The sequence below is a fragment of the Heliangelus exortis genome, chromosome 16 (genome assembly GCF_036169615.1).
Source record: "Heliangelus exortis chromosome 16, bHelExo1.hap1, whole genome shotgun sequence".
NCBI lineage: Eukaryota > Metazoa > Chordata > Aves > Apodiformes > Trochilidae > Heliangelus > Heliangelus exortis.
In genome coordinates, this window is record NC_092437.1 from 7,466,598 (window position 1) to 7,472,597 (window position 6,000).

The following is a 6,000-nucleotide window of genomic DNA, read 5'->3' on the forward strand; positions in this document are numbered from 1 at the left end:
ACACCTGTGCACCAAAACATGCCAGAAATGAGAATATTCTAGACAACTCTGTCCACTAGGCTAATATGAGCCTAAATCAGAAGATGTATATTACAAAGCATGGATTCCTCACTGCAAAATTGCCAAGTAATGTATTTTTGTTAAATACATTGTACAGACCCAAGAACACTGTTGATACCAGTTTCACAGTACCATTCCTTAGATTTGATTGCTGGTTGAAAGCTACAAAAGTGAAGATACCCAGCCTGCTTCATCTTGTATAGAAGTGTGCATTCAGCACAGAAATGTATTTCACAATCTCAAGCACCATAAAAATACTAATGCTGGAAGCATCAAGTATATTCTAAACCCAGGAAAAAAAAATCAGAGCATGCTTATTTTGGTTTCAAAGACATTTGTAGCAGGAAACAAATTACAGAGCCACTTTAGATGTCTTTTCAACAAGTTTAGACATTTCTTCTAATCCCTTCCAGTACCTGTAAACACATACTGCTGATTTCATTAGCCACTAGCATATTCTTGCAGGTAAACACATTCCTAAGAGCTTTGCTAAGTAAAGGTGGATTTAAGCCTGTGCTTATTCTTTGATGAATTAGGATATTAGTGTCCACTTATGGTTTTGCTTTGAACAACATAAATCCCTTACACATGCTATGGTTCAAAGAGAAAATACATTTTAATTCCCCTGTGTGAAATATGTTTCAAGAATATTCCCGAAAATCTCATTGTTCAGGTTTTCAACCCAATGCTATCACTAGAAAAAAAATTGTTTACCAGGTTTTCAGTTCTGATGCAAATGTGTGTTTCATTGGTTTGACAGGAGTCCTTATTTCACTTCCCTAGGGGCCTATTGACCACTTGTACTCCCTTTAAGGAAAAGCTGCACATATTTATCTATATTCAAAACTGTACATAACTCTTTAAATAAGCTTTCATTGAAATTCAAATTATTTTCCTTTTAATGAGAATGTTATTGCTATTATTTCTTGTGAAGATAAAAGTCAAGGGTCACTTTGAAGTTCTAGCCTGCTGTTAATAATTTAATTGGATTACTGTTATATTCTACTCTCATTATTATTATTGTCTTGCCCTACAATGAGCTTGTTTCCTTGTAGGGTTCTGGAAACAGTTGTGCATTTTAACTGAAAATGAAGGTATCAGTTAGGCTTTTTCAAAATGCCATACTGACATTTTTAAAAGAAGTTACATTCACCTTATTATATTTGCAGCATGTCATCTCCCATGTCCACGATATTATTTCATCTCAGTCTACAGCCAAATTTGACAGCCATCTCTGAGACTTACCAAGTTAAAGAATAGGAAAACTGCAGAAGCCATTTTAAGGAAGCAATATATTCTGTGGAAGTTATTTCCTTGAACAGATGGAACTGGTACTAGTCAAGCATTTCCTGACAAAGAAGTTTCTCATTCAGTCACCCTGAAATGATTTGCTGGAAATGTATAACATACATCAATATTTTTTTAATTAAAAGCCCCCGTAACATTTTGTCTCCGTACGGTCAAGATGTTAACATTTTTCTACTGTTGTTTTGATTTCTCAGAGTAGTTTAGAAATGATAACGTCACAAGGAAGGATTCTGACCTTATCAAGTAGTGGAATACTGGAATGCAGTATTTGAGACACACTATCTCCATTAAAAGCTTTTTGGCATTCCTATGTCTGAGTTTGTGTTGGTGTGAGATACATTTTTGACATTTCATTCTGATTTTTGCAATGGAAATTCCCAATTTGGACTAGTTTTATCTGAAAGGAAATGCAAACAGATACTGAACAAAAATAAAACCGTGTCATACTTCTTAAATAGTGGGATTTTCTTCCCGTGCTATTGCAAACTTTAACATCCCTTTTTCTTTTTTTTGCGAAGCCAAACTTGTAGTGCTGGTCTATGACTAGACCAGCCATATAGAACCTTCAAAAAAGAAAAAAAGTTTATTCTGAATTTACTTCTTTCACAGGTCAGAGGTTTAATTAGTTTTGCCTTATAATTGCAGATTGCTCTACCACTGGTGCTAATGCAAAACCATGTCATGGACCCGAAGTACAAAACTGCTCAGAAATTCTCTTCCTTCACCATTCTGGGTGAATGAATTCTGCAGAAATTAAGATTTCTGAAATAGTTTTTTTGGGTTTTGCTGTTCTTCTGTAAAAGTTCTTTTGTATCTTTGTTTCTAACGTGGCAGCAAAGCTGCCTGTGCAGCTGCCAGCCCTGCCAGGGTTCAGGCAGAGGAGCAGCACTTTGGGTGATAGAACTTAGGAAACCTTCATGAAATTTGGGGTAGCCTTTTGAGGTAGCTTCCCTGGTCAAGTGAGGGCAGGATCCTTGGTTACAATATCCTCATTTGCTCCAGGGATTTTTGAAGGCATTAGGTATAAAATTGCATGGGAGAAATGCACATATAACTTATTGGCAGAATTATTCTGCAGATGTCAGTCAGTGCCAAAACATGAAAATTCATGAGACTGAACAGTTAACTTAAAAAAAAAGCAACCCTATCCTAACAGAATGTAGGCATATAGCTACTTGCACAGTAAACAGGAAAAGCCACTGATAATCAATATTTAATGAAAATAAATAATCCATTAACCAGGTTAACATGTCATATTGCACAGTAATATTGCAGTATCAGGCACTGAAATTACCTTGTCTCTGCATGAATCATTCAAATAATTTTCCTCTCACCTACCTGGTGAGAGGGAGAAAAGATAGTGGAGGGGAAGAAGCAAATGAAATGCATCCTTTTACTGGAAACTGGTTCTGATTGTAATTTTTTTGCCCCATAACAAAATTACTGTTAAGAGAGTGAATGTTAAGACGGAAATAAATATATGCTGACTGAATGTGCAAGCAAAGTGAATCAAGGACAACATTAGCTATTGAAAAAAGCAACATTCATTTTGCTTGCTTTGTGTTTATGTGACAGTTGCAGGCATTTAAGCAACTTTTTCATCCTCGGTCTCCTGAAGCCATACATCAAGGGACCTTCCTGCATCTGCAGAACATGGCTGGAGGGATTAAGCGGGACTGAGTTGGGGGTCACGAGGTCACCATCCATCTTCTCTTTTCCTATAGGTAATTATCAGAGTCTGCAGTGTATCAAAGCACAGCTCTGGGACTGGCAGCTGGCTCTGATCTTTGGCTATGGCAAAGCTGGGGTGATCCAGGCTGTGCAATTGCAGTTTCCCTGTCTGTCCGTTTGATATTTTCCATCTGAGCCAGCACAAGAACATTAATCCCAGAGTAGGTCTCCAAATGCACTGGTGGAGTCTTTATGGAGCTGTGAGTAGGCAATGCAGCAGTGGCACTCAGACAACAGTGGGATTTGGATTATACCATGAGCACATGATAGACTCATTCACATTTCTCTGAGCTTGGGTTTAACTATGGTGCTTTTGGAGGTGGATTTCACTGCAGGACATTTTTGGCTGTCATTGAAGCTCAGTCCTACAGCACAAATAAGTCCTCCAAGAGACGCTTCAAGACAGGACCTACAACCATTGATGGTAAAAGCAGGAGCTTCTGGGCTAAGGAAGCATTTTCCAAGAGAGGCAAGACAAGCCTGCTAAAGGGTCTCTCAAGACTTGAATTGCCAACATCAAGCTGTGAGCTTTAGCAGACAGAGTTGTAGAAGTCATATAATAAATGGACATCTTGCCTATTGTATGCTCACAAAGGAGCTTGACTGGGAAAGCAGTGATTGTACCCAGGGAAATGTTTAAGCTAGGGCCTGTATTTAATGGTATCTGGAATTTTATGGACATTCTGTAGGAACCTAAACCTTGCCTCTGGTAATATCATCTAGGAAGAGGGTTTGGGCTGCTCAGGCTGCAGTATGCCTCATCAGTGCTGTAACAGGATGCTGGTTGCTATTAAAGTGTATTTAAATGAATAATTTACTATTATGCTGCAAGAAAAGCATCAGCTAAGTTTCAGTTGAAACTCAAATGTTAAGGGTTTCACTTAAAAATTCAAATAGAACCTTCTTTACTTTACATCACAATTTTAAATGTGAAAAGCTGGTTCTAAATTAGACTTCAGTGTATAAATTCATAGATACTCCAATACTGATTGATTTTCTGTTTTACCCTAAACACTCATTACTGAGCCAATGTCAAACTAATTTGATGGCTGTGTTAACAATATGTCTACAAGGAAAATTCTTATCTTGACTCAGTGCATCTTTAAGCATTTATTGCTACTGAAAATTTATGCCCGAAAGTTTTTTGTTCTTTTTGTTACTGTTAAATGATTTAGAAGAAAAGTATATATTCCAATTATAGTATTTGCAGATGGCATTTGGAAAAGCAACCCTTTCCTGCCAGTTTACAATGCAGAGTTTGATATCATGTGCTGTCTTACATAATCAGTAGATTTAGGGGCTGGATTTTAACATCTCATTGTGCAGTTGCAAGGTGAAATTTGTATGAGTGTTGACTAAAACTGTGCACCCGAATAAAATTAATTAATATGCAAACAAACACCATTCCTCATTGCATCGTGACTTGCAGGTAGGAAACACCAAAGCTCTCACAACACCCTGAACTCTTGGGTTCACCCTGAACCCCTGAACAAATGGATGGGGAAGGTGTGCAGGGTGGATTTTGTTCTCCAGTCTCCCAATATAAGAATCCCTTTGCAAGGAGGTAGTGCCAAAGAGTTGTAATGCACTAAAAGGTTAAAGCACATGATTTTGCTTTAGAAGCAAGACAAATTACTAGGAAAGAATGATGACTGAATCACCACCATGCCCTCACCCTGAAGTGTCAGAGGAGATTGCTAACTAAACAGATGCACTTTGTGACTCCCCTTAACTAGAGCTCAGACAAAAGACTGCATCAGTCACCCTACTGTACAGGCAATTGGAAATGTTCAGTTCACCTGTGAAAACTTAGATGTCACTTTTTTGAAAACATAACCTCAATTTACAGATGTTCTTTGCTCACTTTGAAGGTTGCTATTCAAAACAGCCATTATAAAACAAAGACTAACTCAAATATGACACATACCAGGACAGCAACTCATTCTTTTTATGGCATGCAAACAAATCTGCAATTTGTATTTCAGTATTGACACAAAAATATCATGAAGACTTTCAGAGTGGTAAAGCACAAATAACAGGCTCACTGCTCAAGAATCATCAGAGCTCTTTGCATGTCACTATGATACCGTGTAGCAACAGGCTCTGTGGAGATTGTAGATTTTTGTAAACTTATTCTAACTGCCCACTTGTGACCTTTCTTTGTGAGACACCATTTATTAATTCCAATTGCACTGATGATGAAGTTTATGTCTTATGGAAGATTCAAGGGGACTTCTGTGGGTTCAGCCACAGTGCTTCCAAGTCTGATATCCAAATGGGAAAGGATTCGTAAACCTTAATGATTTCTCACATTTCCCAGGGCCTTGGTCAGAAATAGCACAAGAATTCATTCCATGTGCTTCCTGCTCCCAAGGGCTGTAAATGTTGCTTTGTTTGATATTTTGAGGAGCAGATCCAGCACTGATACAGATTGTCTAGCACAGGAAAAGTTTGCCAGAGGGTTAATTTCAGTTTTATGCCAGGTCACTCAAAAGCAATAAAATAAAATAAAAAAAAAGTCAGGGGGGTTGAGTGTAGAATGCATCAATAAAAATATTTGTTTACTCTTACCCAAAGTTTCTCAAAGAGCTGCCAGAAACTGAACATCAGGCTGTATTGGGTAGAATTTACAGACCTTTCTCATGCAGCTACTTCCCAGAGGAACTGAGAAAAATGACTTAACGCCCAATTATCCTTGATTTTCATGCAATTTACATAGAAAATATTGTAAATTGCATTTCCCATGTAAATTATTTCAAATGAATGTTCATTAACACAGGTGACTTTGCTTGCCAAGGCTCAGCTGGCTCTGGGGACTCATCAGTTGTCCTAAAGTGGTGGATATACACACTGATTAGCAGGAACAGAGAGGAGGAGAGAAAGCACAGCCATATATATACA